The 23,153-nt window shown below is 48.4% G+C and overlaps 1 protein-coding gene and 1 long non-coding RNA gene across 4 annotated transcripts in view; one reads left to right on the top strand and one right to left on the bottom strand.

Moving 5' to 3' along the window:
• The window catches only part of LOC140399360 (uncharacterized), a 51,675-nt gene extending 32,001 nt beyond the window's left edge, over nt 1-19,674 (bottom strand). The window contains exon 1 of the long non-coding RNA XR_011937684.1: nt 19,297-19,674. This is a non-coding gene — a long non-coding RNA (uncharacterized lncRNA). The remainder of the gene's footprint in view (nt 1-19,296) is intronic.
• slc25a21 (solute carrier family 25 member 21) overlaps nt 1-23,153 on the top strand; it is a 920,696-nt gene that overhangs the window by 541,141 nt on the left and 356,402 nt on the right. The window contains exon 1 of one of the 3 annotated variants that reach the window (XM_072488915.1): nt 19,623-19,706. The exons of the other annotated variants lie outside the window; for them this stretch is intronic. The gene's annotated coding sequence lies outside the window, so the exon portion shown is untranslated. Of the gene's footprint in view, nt 1-19,622; nt 19,707-23,153 lie in introns of those variants that run through there. 3 annotated transcript variants of the gene reach the window in all.

Here is a 23,153-nt window from a genome sequence, read left to right on the forward strand (position 1 = left end):
GGATGTTGACAGTGGGGGATTCAGCGAAGGTATTCCATTGAGTGTCAAGGAGATGGTTCGATTCTCTCTTGTTGGGGATGATCATTGCCTGTCACTTGTGTGGCATGAATGTTACTTGCCAATTATCAGCCCAAACCGGAATGTTCTCCAGGTCTAGATGCACATCGACATGAACTGTTTCAGGATGCGAGGAGTCACAAATGGTGCTGAACATTGAACAATCATCCATGAACATCCTCACTTCTGACCTTATAATGGAGGAAAGGTCATTGATAAAGCAACTGAACCAGGCAGAAACATAAAAGAAATTTGACTAAGCAACTGAAAATGGTTGGGCCAAGGGAACCACCCTGAGGAAACCCTGCAGTGATCTTCAGGGACTGAGATGATTGACCTCCAACAAATCACACCCGCCTTCTTTTGTGCTGTGTATGACTCCAACCAGTGGAGAGTTTCCTTCCGATTTCTATTGACTCAGTTTTTCTGTAGGGCTCCTCCATCAAATGCTGCCTTGATGTCAAAAGCAATCACGCTCACTTCCAGGTGCGGCGATGACCAGCTAAGTCGCACGTTTCGGCACCTCCCGTTTTAACGGACTTTTGGGCTCTTATCGGGAGCCCCAACGGCAATTTTCGAAGGCTAAACCCACTGTGAGGCGACATAGAAGGGAGTCCCCCCGGATGTGAATGGACAGAAGAGATAATAGTGGCCAGATTACGGAGGATCCTCTGGAGCAGCGGCAAAGAAGGGAAGTGAGAAGCAAGATGGCGGCGAGGGAGGCCAGTTGGTATGGGGCCTGGAACAGCAGGAGTTCCTCCGGCGATGTGTGAAGGAGCTCAAGAAGGAAGTGCTGGTGCCGTGCTGCAGGCGATTGAGGGGTTAAAGGAGGCGCAGAAGACCCAAGAGGTGGAGCTCCGTGGAGAGAAGGCAAAAGCTGCCGAAAATGAGGACGAGATACAGGGCTTGGTGGTGAAGACGGAGACGCACGAGGCACTGCATAAGAGGTGTATGGAGAGACTGGAAGCCCTGGAAAATAGCGGAGGAAGAACTTAAGAATCTTGGGTCTTCCCGAAGGGGCAGAGGGAGCGGACGTTGGGGCGTATGTGAGCACGATGCTCCATACCTTAATGGGAGCTGAGGCCCCGACGGGCCCGCTGGAAGTGGAGGGAGCGTATCGAGTCCTCGTGAGAAGACCAAAGGCAGAAGAAATACCTCGAGCAATAGTGGTGAGGTTCCACCGCTACAAGGACAGGAAGATGGTCCTGAGATGGGCGAAAAAGACATGGAGCAGCAGGTGGGAGAATGCGCTGATCCGCGTGTATCAGGATTGGAGTGCGGAGGTGGCGAGAAGGAGGGCGAGTTTCAATCGGGCCAAGGCGGTGCTCCACAAGAGGAAAGTGAAGTTCGGAATGTTGCAGCCGGCAAGACTGTGGGTTACACACCAGGGTAAACACCACTGCTTCGAGACGGCAGAAGAGGCGTGGACATTTATCGAAGAGGAGAAGTTGGACTAGATTGGAGAAAGAGTGTTTGAAATGAAGTAGTGAGGTGGTGGCAAGGGACTGTGAATCAGATGGGGGGGGGGAATTTCTTTCCCCTCGAAGGGGGACACACACAAAGAAATGTGGGCGCCGGTGGGGAAGGGGAGGGGGAAGGAGAGAGGGAGCTGCGCCATCAGGGGCGGGGCCGAGAGGGAAGCGCGGGCTTTGTCTCCGCGCTATGGAAATTGTGGCGGGAAAAGGGGGCGCAGGAAGGAGGGGGCCTCACATGATGGGAGGCTAAGGATAAACGGGGGAAGCCGAGGTCAGCCAGAGTTTGCTGACTTCCGGAAGCAATATGGGGGGAGCAACTAAGCTAGAGAGGGATCTAGCGGGGGGAGGGGGGGTTAAGTGGGTTGCTGCTGCTAAGTGGAAAGGGGAGCTGTTACGGGATGGGATGGTCGGGACGGGAGGGCGCCGTCGGGGGGAAAAGCGGGTGCGTGTGGAACCGGGTGAGGAGCTGGTCTAAAAAAGGGGATGGCTAGTCGACGAAGGGGGGGGGGGGTAAAGAGCCCCCCAACCCGGTTGATCACGTGGAACGTGAGAGGGTTGAACGGGCCGATTAAGAGGCCAAGGGTACTTGCGCACCTAAAGAAGCTAAAGGCAGACGTGGTTATGCTTCAGGAGACGCACCTGAAACTGGCGGATCAGGTCAGACTAAGGAAAGGATGGGTGGGACAGGTATTCCACTCGGGCTTGGATGCGAAAAATAGAGGGGTGGCAATACTGGTGGGGAAACGGGTATCGTTTGAGGCGAAGACCACAGTAGTGGACAGTGGGGGTAGATACGTGATGGTGAGTGGCAGACTGCAAGGTGAGGCGGTGGTGCTGGTGAATGTATATGCCCCGAATTGGGATGACGCGAACTTTATGAAGCGTATGTTGGGGCGCATCCCGGACCTGGAGATGGGAAAATTGGTAATGGGGGGGGGGGGGGGGGGGCACTTCAACACGGTGCTGGACCCACGGCTGGACCGGTCCAGATCTAGGACCGGGAGGAGGCCGGCAGCGGCCAAGGTGCTTAAGGGCTTTATGGAGCAGATGGGAGGAGTGGATCCCTGGAGATTTACTAGGCCAAGGAGTAAAGAGTTTTCCTTCTTCTCCCATGTCCACAAAGTGTACTCCCGGATAGACTTCTTTGTCCTGGGAAGGGCGCTGATCCCGAAGGTGGCAGGAATGGAGTATTCGGCTATAGCCATTTCAGATCATGCCCCACATTGGGTAGATCTGGAAGTAGGAGAGGAAAAGGAGCAGCGCCCACTCTGGAGATTAGATATGGGACTGTTGGCGGACGAGGGGGTATGTGTAAGGGTGAGGGGATGTATTGAAAGGTACGTAGAGATTAATGATGATGGAGAGGTCCAGGTGGGAGTGGTCTGGGAGGCGCTGAAGGCGGTGGTTAGAGGGGAGCTGATCTCCATAAGGGCCCATAAGGGGAAACAAGAGGGTAAAGAAAGGGAGAGATTGTTGAGGGAGATTTTGAGGGTGGATAGGCAATATGCGGAGGCTCCAGATGAAGGGCTATACAGGGAAAGACGGAGATTGCACACGGACTTTGACTTGTTGACCACGGGTAAGGCGGAGGCACAATGGAGGAAGGCACAGGGAGTGCAGTACGAATATGGAGAGAAGGCGAGCCAGCTGCTGGCCCAACAACTTAGGAAGAGGGGGGCGGCGAGAGAGATCGGAGGGGTTAGAGACGAGGAGGGAAAGATGGAACGGGGAGCGGAGAGGGTGAACGGGGTGTTTAAGGTATTTTACGAGAGGCTATATAAGGCTCAACCCCCGGAAGGGAAAGAGGGAATGATGCGCTTCCTAGACCAGCTGGAGTTCCCGAAGGTTGAGGAGCAGGAGAGGACAGGACTGGGAGCGCAGATTGAGGTGGAGGAGGTGGTAAAAGGAATTGGGAACATGCAGGCAGGGAAGGCCCCGGGACCGGATGGGTTCCCGGTGGAGTTCTATAGGAAATACGTGGACCTGCTGGCCCCACTTCTGACGAGAACCTTTAATGAGGCTAGGGAAAGGGGGACACTACCCCCGACAATGTCGGAGGCGACGATATCGCTGATCCCGAAAAGAGACAAAGACCCGCTGCAGTGCGGGTCATACAGGCCTATTTCCCTCTTGAACGTAGATGCCAAGCTTTTGGCCAAGGTGATGGCGACGAGGATAGAGGACTGTGTCCCTGGGGTGGTGCATGATGATCAAACGGGGTTTGTTAAAGGGAGGCAATTGAATGCTCATATACGGAGGCTGCTGGGGGTGATGATGATGCCCCCACCGGAGGGGGAGGCGGAGATAGTGGTGGCGATGGATGCAGAGAAAGCATTTGATAGAGTGGAGTGGGACTACCTGTGGGAAGTACTGAGGAGATTTGGATTTGGAGAGGGGTTCATTAGATGGGTTCAGCTCCTGTACAGGGCCCCGGTGGCAAGTGTGATTACAAATAGGCAACGATCTGACCACTTCCGACTATATAGGGGTACAAGACAGGGATGTCCCCTGTCCCCGTTACTGTTTGCGTTGGCAATTGAGCCACTGGCCATCGCGCTGAGGGGCTCCAGGATGTGGAGGGGAGTACATAGAGGAGGAGAAGAGCATCGGGTGTCATTATACGCGGATGATTTGTTGTTGTATGTCGCGGACCCAGTGGAGGGGATGCCTGAGATAATGCAGACACTCAGGGAGTTTGGAGAATTTTCAGGATATAAATTGAATATGGGGAAGAGTGAACTGTTTGTGATGCACCCCGGGGAACAGGGCAGGGGAATAGACGATTTACCGTTGAGGAGGGTAACAAGGGATTTCCGGTATTTGGGGATCCAGGTGGCCAGGAACTGGGGAACCTTGCGTAAGCTTAACTTGGCACGACTGGTAGTGCAGATGGAAGAGGACTTTAGGAGGTGGGACATGGCGCCCCTGTCATTGGCGGGCAGGGTGCAGGCGGTTAAAATGGTGGTTCTTCAAAGGTTTCTTTTTGTGTTCCAGTGCCTCCCTGTACTGATTACAAAGGCCTTTTTTTAAAAGGTGGACAAGAGTATTATGAGCTTTGTATGGGCTGGAAAGACCCCAAGAGTAAAGAGGGGGTTTCTGCAGCGTAGTAGGGACAGAGGGGGACTGGCACTGCCGAGTCTAAGTGATTATTATTGGGCCGCCAACGTGTCAATGATATGTAAGTGGATGAGGGAAGGGGAAGGAGTGGCGTGGAAAAGACTTGAGACGGCGTCATGTAGGGGAACTAGCCTAAAAGCACTGGCGACGGCGCCGTTCTCCCCGAAAAAATACACCACAAACCCAGTGGTGGTGGCAACTCTGAAAATTTGGGGGCAGTGGAGACGACATAAGGGAGTGACGGGTGCCTCAGTGTGGTCCCCGATAAGGAACAATCATAGGTTCATCCCAGGAAGGATAGATGGGGGATTTAAATCTTGGCAGCGAGCAGGAATTGCAAAATTGAAGGACTTGTTCTTAGACGGGATGTTCGCGAGTCTGGGAGCACTGACAGAAAAATATGGGCTGCCATCTGGGAATGCATTTCGCTATATGCAAGTGAGGGCATTTGTGAGGCAACAGGTGAGGGAATTTCCACAGCTCCCGGCGCAAGAGATCCAGGACAGAGTGATTTCGGGGGCATGGGTGGGTGATGGCAGGGTGTCAGATATATACAGGGAAATGAGAGACGATGGTGGAGGAGCTGAAGGGAAAATGGGAGGAGGAGCTGGGAGGAGAGATAGAGGAGGGGCTGTGGGCAGATGCCCTAAGTAGGGTAAACTCTTCGTCCTCGTGTGCCAGGCTCAGCCTGATACAATTCAAGGTTCTACACAGGGCGCATATGACTGGAGCAAGGCTGAGTAGATTTTTTGGAGTGGAGGATAGGTGCGGGAGATGCGCGGGAAGCCCGGCGAACCACACCCACATGTTCTGGTCATGTCCGGTATTGCATGGGTTCTGGGTGGGTGTGGAAAAAGTGATTTCAAAGGTGGTGGGGGTCCGGGTCGAACCAGGCTGGGAGTTGGCTATATTTGGGGTTGCAGATGAGCCGGGAGTGCAGGAGGCGAGAGAGGCCGATGTTTTGGCCGTTGCGTCCCTAGTAGCCCGGCGAAGGATTCTACTTATGTGGAAAGAAGCTAAACCCCTGGGCGTGGAGGCCTGGATCAACGACATGGCAGGGTTCATAAAATTGGAGCGGATAAAGTACGCACTAAGAGGTTTGGCTCAAGGGTTCACCAGGCGGTGGCAATCGTTCCTCGACTATCTCGCAGAGCGATAAGGGAAAATAGGAAAGGTAGCAGCAGCAACCCAGGGGGGGGGGACTCATTTGGGTCCTCAGGGGTTTTATGTGTGTGTTTATATATTAGTTATTTATATTAGATTTTACGAAGTTACTATTTTAGTTACTATTTCTGTTGTTTCTTATTTAGTTGTTGGCAGTTGCCGTTAGTTAGCATATTATTTATTTAAAAAAACTATCAATGTATATATTATTACAAAGTTGTAAAATGGGACATTTTTGTTTTGGTTTGATCGAAAAACTTTAATAAAATATATATATTTTTTTTCAAAAGCAATCACGCTCACCTTTGTCCATGTTTGAACCAAGGCTGTAATAAAGTCAGGAGCTGAATAGTTCTGGCGGAACTCAAACTAAGCATTAGTAATCAGATTATTGCGAAGTAAGTGTCGCTTGAAAAAACTATCGATGACACCTTTCGTCTGCTAATGATCGAGAGTAGACAGATGAGTCCGTAATTGGCCGGGATACATTTGTCCTACTTTTTATTGTTAGAACATACATGTGCAATTTTTCACATTGCTGACTGATTTGTTATGTTGTAGGTGTAACATAAGCAGCTTCCTTGTGGTGCACTTGACAAAGGAAGGTTCGGACGTGGAGATAACTTCAACACGTTTATTAAACTATTTACACTTCTATTACTCGGGTTCGACACTACTGCTAATCCTACTATAGCTACCCAGACTGACTAACCAGTTGCTGCAATCCACATGGTGGGTGTAATATTGAATCAACCCTGTGTCTGTACTCACTGACTGTCTCCACTGGAAAGAGGCAGATCATGTGTGTGGTGTCCTTTATATATGGGTTGGTGTAATGCCCTCTTGTGGTCGTGTCACCTCTTTGTGTATCGTGAGTGTCCATTGGTCGTGTCCTATCTATCTGATCTATTGGTTCAGTGTGTGTGTGTGATGTTTCTGGTGTTCCCTCTAGTGTCTAGCTAGCCTACATGCATTTACATTGATGCACATCACCACACTGAGTAGATTCCAGTGTTGTAGCTGTACTGGAACAGCTTGGCGAGGGACAGATTATGGAGCACAGGTCTTCAGTACTATTGCCGGAATCTTGTCACGGCCTTCGCAGTATTGTGTCTTCATCCATTTCTTGATATCACGTGGAGTAAATTGAATTGGCTGAAGACTGACATCAATGATATTGGGGTTTCAGCAAGAGGGTGAAGTGGATCATCCAGTTGGCATTGGTGGCTGAAGATTGTTGGAAATGCTTCAACCTTATCTTTTACAGTGATGTGCTAGACTCCCCCATCATTGAAGATGGGAATATTTAGACTCCTCCTCTAGTTAGTTGTTTAATTATCCATCACTACTAACAACTGGGTATGGCAAGAAGTGTACAGCTTAGATCTGATGGTTATGGGATCGCTTAGCTCTGTCTAAGCACAAACTGTTTTTGTTGTTTGGTGTGCAAGTAGTCCTGTGTTGTAGCTTTAACAGATGACATCTCATTTTTAGGTATGCCTGGTGCTGCTCCTGGCATGCCCTTCTGCACTCTTCATTGATCCCCCAGCTGGATGATAATGGTGGAGTGGGGGATATGCAGGGCCATGAGGTTACATATTGTGGTTGTATACAATTCTGCTCCTGCTGAAGGCCCATGCGCCTCACAAATACCCAATTTTGAATTGCTAAATCTGTTTGAAATACATCCGATTTAGCAGGGTCGTAGTTCCACACAAGCACAATGGAGGTTATCCTCAAAGTGAAGACAGGACTTCATCTCCACAAGGACTGCATAGTAGTCACACCTATCAATACTGTCATGGATAGGTGGATCTGCAGCAAGTAGACTGATGAGTATGCAATAGGTTTTCCCTCTTGCTGCTTCCCTCACCACATGCAGCAGTCCAGCAGCTATGTCCTTTAGGACTTGGCCAGATGTGGTGCGACCAAGCCACTCTTGGTGAGGGTGAGTGAAATGCTGTTTTATAAGGAATGTTCTGCCATGTAATGTACACTGTATAATTCTGCTGCTAAGCAAGAACTGTGTCCTTTTAAGGTGACCAAGTATGACCATTATTCATGATGACAGGTAAGGCAAGGGCTTAATTATTGTTTGGTCAGGGAATGTTGGAGATTATAATGTACCTAGCGGTTTCAGTTTCCAGATCAATGCTTTGCTTTATTTCCGAAGAAAGTCTTGGTTCTGTAACAGTGTAACATTTAATGTTTAATCGGGCTCACCCAAACATATACCCACCCACAAACATTACACAGAATGCATATAGAGAAACTTAACCAAGAGTGTAATATTGCATGGCAAGAGCAGGAGGTACGAGATGTTTCTTTGTAATGATATTGGTGTAATTGATAGACAGACACCTGCATGTAGATATAATATTTAGTATCTTATATGGAGTTAAAAGTAGATCACAGCATATATAAGATAAACAGACTGGTTTGAACCAGTACTGATCATAGGGGTGTTGTTTTACTTTGTTAGTGTTTAAAAACAGGAAATATTGCCATCCAAATAACCCTGTTTACCTCTGATTTCCACCTGTTCTAGGGAGACCTTGATCTGTTCCCATCACAAACAGGTGGGGGGAGCTTATTAAAAATACAAATTAGTGTCAGACAACAAATGGACAATGCCCAACGCCATTTTCATCCCTTCCAGCATTCCTTGGATGGTATAAATCAAGAGGCAGCCAATTCCAGCAATATTTATTGTCTGGTATAACAGTAGAAAGGTTTATGAGATAATTGTGTTGCTTTTTGCTACTTGGACAATTTCACAATTAAATATGTTGCAATTTGTGGTTGCTCTAGAATATTCTTCACTTCTAAGAGACTTCTTCTCTGGTACTGTAATTCTTGCTTCATGAGGTCCTTCTGGGAATTCCACCCTGGCAAGAGGAGGAGGGGCAGGAAGTAGGAACAAATGGTAATTGGAGAGGGAGTTTATAGGTCCAGAATAACATACACGCAGTTATCTGAGAAACAGCGCAGAAGGTGACTTTGCTTCTCTCATGAGGCTGTGATAGTTGTATTGCCTCCTGTGATAAGACCTGTCCCACTACTGGCTGCTGCAGTCAAGGTCACTAATGCCCTAATTCCATTGCCTGCATATCCTTCCAGACTACTTTAGAAGGTATTAGTAATATCAGTTCATCTGCCATTCACGTCGACATTAAGCAGGTAATTGGCGTCATGTTTACTAGACTGAGCACATTCATTACTTTCCCCATGGATAAATGGAAGCTGCAGATTAGGACTGTGACATTTTCAGGATTACACCGTTTCCTGGGTGCCATTGACTGCACCCATGTGAGCCTGCAGACTCCTTCACATCATCATTGCGCCTTCAAGAAATTGCATGAACTTGCACTTTATTATCGTACACTACTGTGTAATTACCATTAGATCATCATGGAGATTGTGCATCTTGTTTTGCAACTATCTTGTTGCTTTGATATTGCAAAAATCCACCATTTCCCAGTTCTTTAGGTTGAATCTTTATTTATGTGGCCTGTCGGGAGCCAGTGAATCCAAAAGTCGTGGGGAACCTAGAAGTTGGAATTTTTATTTATAAACTCCACAGCGTGCTTTTGATGTTACTGATCGATTCTCCCGAGTGAGAGGCTTTGCTTCTAGTCAGTGAAAGCCGCTGGGATAGGGGAGTGGAGGTCTGCTGAGGATGGGCTCAGAGGTCTCATGTGGAAGGTTGTAATGGTGAATTGTTCATGAAAGCACACTAGGTCCAGGGGCTGGATGGAAAGGTACTCCCATCCTAGATCTGTTAGGTACTCCCCTGGATGCAGCTGCTGAGCATCCCACAGCCTCATTATCATATTTAAAGTAGCAACTTGCCTCCTTGGAGCTGGTAGGCTTTCTCATTCATCCCCACCGACATTACCACTGCACAACAAGTGAGAATCTGTTGCTTGGACAAGAATTAACCCTTGCACATTTGACTCATGACTACTTTCAAGAAACCTGGGCGGGATTCTTCCAGCTTTGGGAAGGGCCGAAGACACCCCGTGACCGGGCCACGCCGTCCCGGCGCCGGCATGCGATTCTCCGCAGAGCGGAGAATTGGCGCGGCGCCGGTCGCGGGCCACTCTAGGGGCCCCCCCCCCCCCGTGTTTCTCGGGCCCGGATGGGCCGGCGCCGTTCTAACCTGCTCTGAGCCGGCAGGACCTCGGCGTTGAAGGGTCGGGTGGCGGCCTGTGAGGGGGAGGGGTGTCCGATCCCGGGAAGGGGGGGGGGCTCCGATGTGGCCTGGCCCGTGATCGGGGCCCACCGATCGGCGGGCCGGCCTTTCTGTCTGGGGGCCTCCTTTCCTACGTGCCGGCCCCTGTAGTCCTGCACCATGTTGCGTTGGGGCCGGAGCGTTGAAGGAGGCCACTGCGCGGCGCCCGCGCCACTGCTCATGTGCGCGTTGGCGCCGGCACCACTGCGCATGCGGTATCCCACGGCGCACAGTTCGCGCCGGGATCAGCAGCGCAAACCGCTCCAGTGCCGTGCTGGCCCCCTGTAGCGACCAGAATTCGTCCTGACAGCGGCCCGTTCATGCCGTCGTAAAACGCGACCGCGTTTACGGCGGCATGGACACTCTGCCACAGGATTAGAGAATCCCGCCCCCTATGCTCAACACCTGAACTATACTGCAATCAGATCCATGTGTCACTTTCAGTCATCAGCAAGTAAACCAATGGAATGAAACACCAATTTCACTGAATAGGCAGATTTGGTGGCTGCCTGTAGTTGAACATTCAGTAAGTATGCTCTGTAATGGTGATTTTTAAAAATATATATTTTTATTAAGGCATTTATAAACATACACATAAAACACAACCACAACCAAGAAAAAGAGAACAAACAGGAAGTCTCATAACCAATAAATAACCAGGAGCAATACCAGGCATAACTAAAAGACCTGGTGAAGCTAAAACACAGGACTACTTGCATGATTACTTCAAACATGAACAAACAGCTGAATTCCAGAGGTAAGGGGCGCGATTCTCCGAGCCCGCGCCGGGCCAGAGAATCGGAGCAACCACGCTGCGACGCCCCGACGCTGGCACACGATTCTCCGAGGTGCGGAGAATCGGTGCAATTTGCGCCGGCGCACTTGGCGCGGCGCCGGGCCGCTGATTCTCCGGCCCGAATGGGCCGAGCGGCCGCTCTGATATGACAGAGTCCCGCCGGCGCCGTTCACCCCTGGTCGCTGCCGGCGGGAACTCTGCGGGAATGCTCGGGGGCGGCCTTTGAGGGGGGCTCCATCACGGGGGGGGGGGGGGGGGGGGGGAACGACTCCGATGGGGTTTGGCCCGCAATCCGGGCCCACCGATCGGCAGGCCAGCCTCTCTGTCGGCGGGCCTCTATTCCTCTGCCGGCAATGTTAGAGCCCTGCGCCATTGTGGTGCGGGGCGGCCTGCGGGAGGACGGTCACTGCACATGCCACTCGCTGTGCCGAGGCCTCGCCCCCGCAAATCACCCCACGGCCCTGCCAGCCCCACAGCGGCCCCAGAATATGGGTCTGGGAACGGGCGCCGCGCCAGAGTGAAACACTCCGGTTTTTACTCTGCCGTCGGCACTTAGACTCCCGTGGGGAGAATCCCGCCCAAGGTGAGAGTGATTACCCTTGACATCAAGGCAGCATTTGTCCAAGTATGGCATCAAGGAGCCCTAGCAAAACTGGAGGTAAAGGGAATCAAGGGGTAAACCCCCCACGAGTCATGTCTGTCACAAAGAAAGATGGCTGAAGGTCAATCATCTCAATCCCAGGACATCGCTGCCGGAGTTCCTCAGGGTAGTGTCCTTGGCCCAACCATCTTCAGCTGCTTCATCAATGACCTTCCTCCCATCATATTTTTAATTGGTAATGGGTTGCAGGGTTATGGAGAATGGGAAGGACGGTGGTGTTAAGGCCAGGATTAGATCAGCCATGATCATATTGAAGGTGGAGCGGGCTCAAGAGGCTAAATTGCTTACTGCTGCTCCTAGTTCATGTGTTCTGAGAAAGAACAACACTGGCTGATTTCACCATCCAGCTATTGATCAATAAGGGGATTTTTTGGTGAACATGTAAATCAGGGATTACAGGGCGACAGCAGGAGAATGGGGATTAGGAACGTATCAGCCATGATTGAATGGCAGTGCAGACCTCAATGGGCCAAAAGGCCTAATTCTGCTCCTATATCTTTTGAACTTCTAAAAGTCAGAAGTGGGGATGTTTGCTGATGACATCACAATGTTCAGCACCATTTGCGACTCCACAGATACTGAAGCAGTCCATGCCCAAATGCATTAAGACCAAGACAATATCCAGGCTTGGGCAGACAAGTGGCAAGTAACATTCGCACCACTCAAGTGCCAGACAATGACCATCTCGAACAAGAGAAAATATAACTATCGTCCCAAGACATTCAATGGCATTATCACTGCTGAATCACCCAATATCAACATTCTGGGGGTTACCATTGACCATAAACTGAACTGAACTTGCCAGATAAATACTGTGGGTACAAGAGCAGATCAGAATCTCGGAATTTTGCGCGGGTAACTAATCGCCTAACTCCCTCAGGTGCAGCATGGTAGCACAGTGAATAGCACTGTTGCTTCACAGCTTCAGGGTCCCAGGTTCGATTCCCAGCTTGGGTCACTGTCTGTGTGGAGGCTGCACGCCCTCCCTGTGTCTGCGTGGGTTTCCTCCGGGTGGTCCGGTTTCCTCCCACAGTCCAAAGATGTGCACAAGTCAGGAGTGTGATGGAATACTCCCAACTTGCCTGATTGAGTGCAGTCCACTTGATTGGTGCCTCTTCCACAAACATTCACTCCCCCCACCACTGACGAACAGTGGCAGCAGTGTGTGCCATCTACAAGATGCACTGCTGGAACTCACCAAGGCTCCTTCGGCAGCACTTTCCAAACCAACGACCGCTACCATCTAAAAGGTGGTTCCCAGATACCTGGGAACACCACCACCTGCAAGATTCCCTCCATTCACTCACTATCCTGTTGCTGCATCAAAATCCTGGAACTTTTTCCCTAACAGCACTGTAGGTGTACGTACGTCTCAGGAACTGCAGTGGTTCATGTAGGCAGCTCACCACCGCTTTCTCAAGGTCAGCTAGGGATGGGGAATAAATGCTGGACTAGCCAATGATGCCCTCATCACATACATTTTTTAAAAAGTGATATTAGGATAAGTGACAAAACCTTGGTCAAAGAGGTTTTTAAAGAGTATCTTAAAAGAGAGGTAGAGGGTTTTAGGGAGAGAGTTCAGAGCTTAATGCCGTTTTTGTTCTCACGTCTGCAGATCCAATCGCAGCTCTTATAACTCTGGCACACAGGAAGCAGAGAGTGGGAATACACGGGTCCTTTTCAGAGTGGCAAGCAGTGCCTAGTGGGGTACCGCAGGGTTCAGTGCTGGGACCCCAGACTAGATAGGTCATGCCCACACCTTGCCTGATCTCAAATTCTCCTGCAAGAAAACTTCATACGCCTTCAAACACTTTAGATGGGATCTTTAGACTGACCAATTTAAGCCCTTCACGTTCCACGTAACCAACCTGATTGGGGGCCCAGACTACTATGATCAGCCATATCAACAGCAAGGAAGTCCGACAGGGTCCCGCCAAGATGGACGCCGCCACCCCCTCAACCAGTACATCAACAAAGAAACCTTCATCGCCAGTAATCTGTCCCTCCTGCACCCTAACTCCTCCCCTCCCTGCCCCACACCGCCAATCACCAAATAATGTTTATGACATCGGGGGTGGCAAAGAAGCTGCTAGTGTTTATGGAGTGGGGGGTTGGGGGGGTGGAGATTCAGATACCCGAGGGAGAAAGAGGGTTTTTTTTCCTTTCACATGTGCATCGGGTCTACTCCCGCAGAGATTTCATTTTTTTCTTCTCTCTTTTTAAAAATACATTTAGTGTACCCAATTAACTTTTTTAAATTACGGGGCAATTTAGCGTGGCCAATCCACCTAGCCTGCACATCTTTAGGTTGTGGGAGCGAAACCCATGCAAACACGGGGAGAATGTGCAAACTCCACACGAACAGTGACCCAGAGCGGTGATCAAACCTGGGACCTCGGTGCCGTGAGGCTGCAGGGCTAACCCACTGCGCCACCGTGCTGCCCCCCGCATAGATTTCTTTGCAGTGGGTAAGTTGCTACTCCCGGGATGGTGGGAATGGCGTAGTCGGTGATTATCATCTCTGACCATGCACCATATTATGTGGATATGTGTTTGGAGACTGGCTGCGCTCAGCCACTTCCGTGGAGGTTGGATGCTTGCAAACAAGGGATTTGTGAGAGGATAGCTTCTGCTATTGAAACCTATGCGGAGTTTAATAAGAATGAGGAGGTCTCATCTTCCATGTTCTGGGAAGCACTAAAGGCAGTCATCAGGGGAGAGTCAATCTTGATTAAAGCTCATAGAGATAAGTGTGGTAGGGCGGAGAGGCAGAGGTTGGTGGATTCCATCCTTGAGGTGGACCGTCAATACTCTGCTGCCTCAACGGCAGAGCTGTTGGCAGAGAAGAAGCAGCTTCAGAGTTTGAGTCGGTGTCGATGGGGAAGGCGGTGAGCCAGCTTCATTGTGAGGGAGGGACGTTTCAGGAGTATGGGGTTATTGGTTATTGGCAAACCAGTTGAGGCAGACGGGGCCTCTCGGGAGATAGCTCAGGTCAAGGACTGGGGCGGGGGTGGGGGGGTTGGTTTCTGCTCCAGAGAAGGCCAATTGGTTATTTGAGATTTTGTACCAGGGGCTATACAAGTCGGAGCCTCCGGAGGAAGACACGACTATGGTATAGTTTCTGGATGGTTTGGTCTTCCCAGTGGTGGAAAGGGAAAGAGGGTAGGAGCCGGAGGCACCCATCAGGCTGGAGGAAATTATGAACTGTATTCGTTCAATGCAATCAGGGAAGGCACAGGGCCCGGGCAGATTCCCTGTGGAAGTTTATAAACGGTTTGCGACTGTGTTGGGGACACCCCTGTTGAACATGTTTAATGATTCTCTGCCTCGGGGATGTTACCGGCCACACTGGTGCAGGGATCAATCTTCTAAATCTTTTTTTTATTATTATGGGGCAATTTAGTGTGGCCAATCCAACTTCTTTGACATCTTTGGGTTGTGGGGTGAGACTCACACAGACACGGAGAGAATGTCAAATCTCCACACGGGCAATGACCCAGGGCCGGGATCGAATCCAGGTCCTCGGTGCCATGAGGCAGCAGTGCTAACCACTGTGCCACCATGTCACCCCAATCTTCTTAATCTTGATACAGGATAATAATCCCATGGAGTGTGGGTCATATCGGCCCATTTCTCTGTTGAGTGCTGATGCAAAGCTGTTGGTTAAGGTGTTGGCAACTTGTTTGGAGGGGTGCCTGCCGGGGTAATTTCTGAGGATCAGATGGGTTTTGTTAAGGGCTGGCAGTTGTCAGCCAACATTAGGAAACTTTTGAATGTGGTGCTGTCGCCTTCGTCAGGGGTTTATCCAGAGGTGATCATTGCCATGGACATGGAAAAAGCATTTGACCAGGTGGAGTGGGGTACCTTTTTGAGATACTGGGCCGGTTTGGCTTTGAGCCGAAATTCATTTCATGGATTCGGCTTTTGTATAAGGCACCCACTGCGAGCGTCCATACCAATGTATTGAGTTTGGGTTACTTTCGGTTATATAGGGGCACAAGGCATGGGTGGTCACTTTCCCCGTTACTGTTTGCTTTGGCGATTGAGCCATTGTACTTAGGTCGTTGGCCAGGTGGAAGGGTATAGAAAGGAGAGGTAGGGAACATAGGGTGTCCCGGTAAGCGGACAATGTATTGTTGTATATCACGGACTCTCTCTCCAATGTGGGGACGATAATGGAGGTGCTTAAAAAGTTTGATTCCTTCTCAAGATATAGATTGAACGTGGGCAAGAGTAAGGTTTTTCCTGTGAACCCACTGGGAAAGAAAGCTCATCTGGAGAGACTACCAGGTAGCTGGGAATACTTGTGACTCATGATTGGGCCTCGTTACACAAGTTTGAATCTGGTCAGTCTGGTAGAGGGGGTGAAGGCAGATTTGCAGACATGGGATGCCCTCCTGTTGTCCTTGGCGGGAAGGGTTCAGGCGATTAAGATGAACATTCTTTCAAGGTCCAGGTTTGTGATTTAATGCCTTCCGGTCTTTCTTACTAAATCTTTTGTTAGTCGGGTCAACAAGCTCATTTTGACTTTTGTTTGGGTGGGTAAGACCCCCCCCCCCCCCCCCCCCCCCCAAGCAGGTTTGGAGAGCGTTCCTGCAGAGGGATAGACAGTTGAGGGGGTTGGCATGACCTAATTTGATGTATTATTACTGGGCAGCAAACATTAAGAAAGTGTGGGATGAGTCGTGGAGGCTTTTTGTATAGCTTTGGGTTTGAGGGCACATGTTACTGCTCCACATCCATTCTCTCCAGCCAGTTACTCTGTGAGCTTAGTGGTAACAGCTTCTCTGAGAATATGGAATCAATTCAGACAGCCCTTAGAGTCTATGTCGCTGCTGGTGCCTATCTGTAGGAACCATAGGTTTATACCGGCTGGGATGGATTTGTTGTATATTATCTGGGAGAGGGAGGGGACTGAGAGGTTTAGGGAATTGTTTGTGGAGGGTAGGTTTGCTGGGCTGGGGGAGCTGGTGGCGAATTTTGAACTTCCGGGAGGGAACGTTTTTAGGTATTTTGAAGTACGGAACTTTGTGCGAAAGGAACTCTATTTCCTCGGTTGCCAGCGCCTTCTCTTATGGATAAGGTGCTGTCTTTTGATGAGATATGGGAAGGGAGGATATCAGATATATATGGCAGCTAATGGAAAGGGCTTCCCTGGAGGAGGTAAAATGGGAATTGGGAAGAAGAGTTGGGTTTGGCTGTGGTTAGGGGATGTGGACGAAGGCTCTGCATAGAGTCAGCTTTACATCCTAGTGTGCAAGACTGAGTTTAATTCGGTTTAAAGTGGTTCATAGGGCTCACATGACCAGGCTTTGTATGAGTGGGTTCTTTCCGGGTGGGGGACAGATGTGAGCATTGCTGGGGTGGGGGGCGCGTCAGCGCCGCCTAAGGGCAGTTGGAAAAGATAAAGTATGCCATAAGAGGATCAGAAGAGGGGTTTTACTCTGGGTGGCTGACGTTCATTACCTTCTTCAAGGAGCTGGCTGTCGTCAGCAATTGTGGGCGGGAGTTAGGTTACTGAGTACATACGAGAAACTTGGGGCTGCATTGTTGGGATGGTTTTATAAAAAATGTCTAAATCTGTTTCACCTTTTTATGTTACAGATTGAAAATTATCTGAATAAAAATATTAGGGATTCCAAGTTTCCTTTTTGTTCTGTTTCCAAGCATCACAACGCGTCATTGATAACACTGTACTAAGAAGTGGCATTTTGATTATGACCCAATATGAAACAACTGAAAGGTGACAAAAATAGTTAACTTTTTTGATTCACTGAAAAAAATGCAATGCTTGGAATATTGGAAAAGCAGAAAAAAGAAAATCAACAGCTTTGAAATGTGGTGTTTAGAAGGATCCTACGGGTAAACTGGTGGGGGAAAACTAGCGAAGGTTGTACTGAATGAGGTTGTGAGAACAAGAAAATTCTTAAATAATTTCAAAAGAAGGCAAATGGAATTCTTCGGGCATGTTACCCCTGCAGAAAGGTTAGAGTGCCAAAACACCACCTGAAGGATTAATGGAAGAAGAGCAGAAAGCTATTAACAGAAAGTTTGGAAGATCATGGTTGCCTATGCCACTCAACATAGCACAGACAATGACAACAACGAATGATGCTACTAATTGGATAACATATCTGAATGTGTGTAAAATTGGAAAATTAATGTTCTATTTTCAAAATGTTTATGATCTTCGCCATCCAACTCCTCATACTCAATTTCTCTGAGATCAGTCATGGGGCCAGGCCGGAGAATCGGCGCGACCGGCGTGAATCGTACCACGCCGCCCCGACGCGATTCTCCGCAGAGCAGATTCTACGTGGTCGGCGCGGTGCCGGTCGGGGGCTGCTTTACGCGGCCCACTGCCGATTCTCGGCCCGGGATGGGCCAAGCGGCCATAACAAAAAACCCGAGTCCTGCCGGCGCCGTCCACGTGTGGTCTTACCCGGCGGGACCTCAGCGTGGAAGGGTCCGACCCCAGGGGGGGGGGGGGGGCCTCCGCTGTGGCCTGGCCCGCGATCGGGGCCTCCTTTCTTTCATGTCGGCACTTGTAGCCCTACGCCATGCTGCGTCGGGGCCGGCGCGGAGAAGGGAGCCACAGCGCATGCGCGCATTGGCGCCGGTGCCCCAAATCCCCATGGCGCCCAGATGACGGCGGGATCAGCAGTGGAGTGGCGTGGGTTGCTCCAGTGCTGTGCTGGCCCCCTGTCGGGGCCAGAATTGCTGATTCTGAGCCCATGTTGATGCCGTCTGGAAGCGCAACGGCGTTTCCGACGGCGTCAACACATAGCCTCAGGACCAGAGAATCCCGCCCAGTATTTGTACTGTTCTGAAATTGGTCAACAGAAAAAGTACTTAACCAACATAAATAATTGTGCTCCAGCTGCCTAAACCTATTGCAAAACTGGTGGGATTACAGTTTTATCTGCACAAATATAGGTGTTGAGGAAAGAAAGGCTTGATTTATGGGCAATTTTAGATTGTCAATTGTTTATGCCCGCCCTTGTCAGGTTGCACCAGTCACTTTAGCAGAATTTATTTCAACAATATGGACTATTTTAAATAATTTGCATTATTTTGATTTTAATCAGCTGCAAGAATAATGAGACTGAAAAACAGCGACTCTATAGATTTGTTAATGGACTGTGCAGTTTTAGGAATTGTATTTTGGCAGGTTTACAAAAGCTGTTATAAACAAAGATTAAAATGTTTTATTTCAAACATTTTCAAAAGCTTGAGGTCCAGTTATCGGATTTGGAATAAAATCCTGCTCCTACACAATGGACTCCTGCGCTCCCAAACTTCTTTGACTCTGATGCTTAGTAAACATCTGAATTGTGAGATGGTACTTTTGTAACAATGCAGACACTGTATTCTTTCGACCCCAAATGTTTCAGTTCCTTCATCTTTTGATAGCGATTATTTCGTTATTGGAATACGGTCCAATGAATGGTGATCCCTGCTCCCAGACCGTTGGCCTCATGGCTAATGTGCAAGTCAGCACTGGCAGTTTGGCCTCCATTTTAACTTGGCAGGGGAGACCAGGTCGGGTGTGCAGGCACTTGGAGAAGAGCGCTCCGGATGGCCTGTCTGTGTCCCGATGCCGGCCTGTGGTGGTGACCAATGTACTCGTCTCCAACTGTCTGTTAAGCTTTTGAGGAATTTGTTAACGGGCTGGGGAGGACCAGGAGGCTATTTTCAAATCGCAGATTGACAAAAAACGGCTGTCAGGTGCAATCATATTTCTGAACAAACCTTTTGGGAAAAATGGTTCTCTCAGAACAGGTCTACTTGCCTTTGCGTTCACCACTTAGCCACTTATCCCTCTGATCTTCTGCTTCCCCCATTCTGTGAGCTGAGTGAGGCCTTTGGAAGATGAAAGGCTCCCGGGTCAGTTCACGCCTTCATGCAACCGCCCCACGCCGCTCATCGTGGGTCGAATTTGCCTCCCGCCCAATGAAGGTGATCTGCACGTAAAGATAGCGACAAGTCAACGATGCAGAGCCCCGGCCCAGACAGAGTGCCTGGATTGAAAATCAAAGTCCTTTACTGTCGGGTTGCTATCCGCCTGTGGAAGCCATAACAGCCGCTGACATTCACACATGCGTACATTTCGCTGAAGGTATTAGGAGATGGTCGCTGGCAGACTTTTTTCAACCCAAGAATGCCCACTGTAGAATCCTTACGTTAATGCACAAACTATAGGTATGTAAAGAGAAAAAATGAATAAAAACAAGTGTAAGCCCCTTACAGTCAGAAACGGGGGGGGGGGGGGGGGGGGGGCGGGGATTCGTAACAGGGAACAAAGAAAAGGCTGAGGAACTAAATGTGTTCTTTGCTTCTGTCTTCCTGAAGGAAGACACGAATAATGAATCGGAAGTTCTGAGATGCTCTAGTTTTAGTCAGGAGCTGAAGGAAATTAGTATTAGTAAATCATAGAATTTACAGTGCAGAAGTAAGCCATTCGGCCCATCGCGTCTGCACCGGCTCTTGGAAAGAGCACCCTACCCAAGCCCACACCTCCACCCTATCCCCATAACCCAGTAACCCCACCCAACACTAAGGGCAATTTTGGACACTTAAGGGTAATTTAGCATGGCCAATCCATCTAACCTGCACATCTTTGGACTGTGGGAGGAAACCCAAGCACACACAGGGAGAATGTGCAGACTCCTCACAGACAGTGACCCAAGCCGGGAATCGAACCTGGAGCTGTGAAGCAATTGTGCTAACCACCATGCTACTGTGCTGCCCAAAGAAATAGTTTAGGGGAAATTAATGGGATTGAAGGCGGACAAATCTCCAACGCCTGATAATCTTCATCCCAGAGTATTTAAGGAAGTGGCCTGAGAAATAATAGATCTATTGGTGGTCATTTTCCAACATTCTTTGGGCTCTGGAATGGTTCCTACAGATTGGAAGGTAGCAAATGTAACCCTGTTCAAAAAGGGAGGTAGAGAGAAAACGGAACTATAGACCAGTGAGCCTAATGTTGGTAGTAGGGAAGTTGTTGGAGTCCATTATCAAGGATTTCATAGCACGGCATTTGGAAAGCAGTGGCAAAGTTAGCATACAAAAGGAAAATCATGCTTAACAAATCTAGAATTCTTTGAAGATGTAACTAGTAGAGTTGACTAGGGAGAACTGGTGGATGTGGTTTATTTAGACTTTCAGAAAGCTTTCGACAAGGTGTCACATAGTAGATTAGTATGTAAAGTTAAAGTTAAATGGGATTACGGGAAGTGTTTTGAGATGGATAAAAAGCTGGTTAGTGGACAGAAAGCAAAAAGTAGGAATAAATGGGTATTTTTCTGATTGGCAGGCAGTGACTATTGGATACCGCAGGGATCTGTCCTAGGACCCCAACTGTTCACATTAAATACTAATGATGTGATCGAGGGAATTAAATGTATTCTCTCAAAATTTGCATATAATGCAAAGTTGGGTGGGAGGGTGAGCTGTGAAGAGGTTGCAGAGATGCTTCAGTGGGATTTGGACAGGCTGACTCAGTGGGCTCATGCATGGTAGATGCAGTATATAGATAAATTGTGAGGTTATTCACTTCAGTATCAAAAATAGGAAGGCAGATTATTATTTGAATGGGTGTAAATTGAGAGAGGTGGATACTCAGTGTCGTTGTGCATCAGTCGCTAAAAGTAAGCGCGCAGGTACAGCGGGCAGTAAAGAAGGCAAATGGTATGTTGGCTTCATCGTAAGAGGATATGCAATTGTATAGGGCATTGGTGAGGCCACACCTGGAGTATTATGTGCAGTTTGGTGTCCTTATCTGAAGAAGGATGTTCTTGCTATGGAGGGAGTGCAGAGAAGGTTTACCAGTCTGAATATGGGATGGTGGGACTGTCATACGAGGAGAGACTAATTATATTCATTGGAGTTTAGTTGAGTAGGGGGGATCTCATAGAAACATACAACATTCTAACAGTATTAGACAGGGTAGATCCAGAAGGAATGTTCCCAATGGTGGGGGAATCCAGAACTAGGGGTCATAGTTTGAAGATAAGGGGTAAACCATTCAATAATAATAATCTTTATTAGTGTTACAAGTAGGTTTACATTAACACTGCAATGTTACTGTGAAAATCCCCTAGTCACCACACTACGGCGCCTGTTTGGGTACACTGAGGGAGAATTCAGAATGTCAAATTTGCCTAACAAGCACGTCTTTCAAGACTTGTGGGAGGAAACTGGAGCACCCGGAACAAACCCATGCAGACACGGGGAGAACATGCAGGCTCCGCACGGACTGACCCAAGCTGGGAATCGAACCCGGATCCCTGGCACTGTGGAACAACAGTGCTAACCACTGTGCTACTGTGAACTGAGGTGGGGAGAAATTTCTTCACCCAGAGAATGGTGAACCTGTGGAATTTGCTACCACAGAAAGTAATTGAGGCCAAAACATTGTGTAATTTCAGAAGGAATTAGATATAGCTCTTGGGGCTAAAGGGATATGGGGGGAGGGCAGGTTCAGGGTATTAAACTTGATGATCAGCCATGATCATAATGAATGGCGGTACAGGCTCGAAGGGCCAAACGGCCTCTTGATTTTATTTTCTATGTTTCTTACAGCTTCCCCAAATCAGAAATGTGAGTCAAACATGGTTTGTGGCAGCTCAAATTTAGTGGCCTGGCCTGTGGGTAACGAAGACAGCTTAAGGTCTTTAAACTCACACTTTTTCACTCCTCCACCAGATAAAGAAGGTAATTTGGTACCTTTAATCTTTGGACCACTTCTAAGCCTGGGGAGATATGTTTAAATTTATGTTCACATGAGAGTGTTGAAATCCATCTTTATTACAGATACATAAGTGCAAACGTCTCACCATTTAAAAATAGTATGTATTTACGAAATGTTGTTACCCTCTCCCCCAGTTTAATGTCTTGTAATTTCCTATATAAATTCCAAAAGCAATAGCTCACAACCAGCCATAACAAAATTGAAACATGACACTCTGAGAACGAGTGGATAGTTTGAGACAACCTCTTTATGTTAAATGCTGTACCTAACTTTAGGTTAAGAAAATTTTTGTTAGAATTCATTGCACTTTCAATTACAGCATGTGACTGAATCCAAGTCTCATCCAGTTAATCAATCTTTTGATCACCCCACCGCCATCAAGTTCTGATCTAAACTCTTTCTTACAGCCTGGAGTCTATAGCAAAAGAATTGATCATTTCATGTAGGGACAATGAGAGGTAACTGAGCCCTTAAGGCTACAATAGTGAGGCAGTAGTGACCAAGGCTAATAATGAGGTGAGCTGGCAAATTAATTATAGTCTGCCACAAATGTTACGCATTATATCACTTTATTACTTTTCGTTTACTTTTTTGTTTTGTCTTACATTTTAAAAAGTTCTTAAAATGTGTTTGATTTATGTTTGTTTATAACTTTTACAAATAGGATCTTGTTTCTGAAACTATTTAAATCATTTATTTTCTGATTTTTCTCCTGAATTTCTTCCTCATAAGAGAAAATTCAATTGAATGAATCCAATGCACAATGTTGTGCACTCATTAAAACTAATGAGATTAGCCGCCTATTTCATATAATTATTTGATTTTATAGTCATTGCCATGCAGCAGCCCTTGTTTCCACCAGGAAGTGAATGCATCTAATTTAAGGCAACAGA

This window comes from Scyliorhinus torazame, chromosome 2 (assembly GCF_047496885.1).
Source record: "Scyliorhinus torazame isolate Kashiwa2021f chromosome 2, sScyTor2.1, whole genome shotgun sequence".
Classification (NCBI taxonomy): domain Eukaryota; kingdom Metazoa; phylum Chordata; class Chondrichthyes; order Carcharhiniformes; family Scyliorhinidae; genus Scyliorhinus; species Scyliorhinus torazame.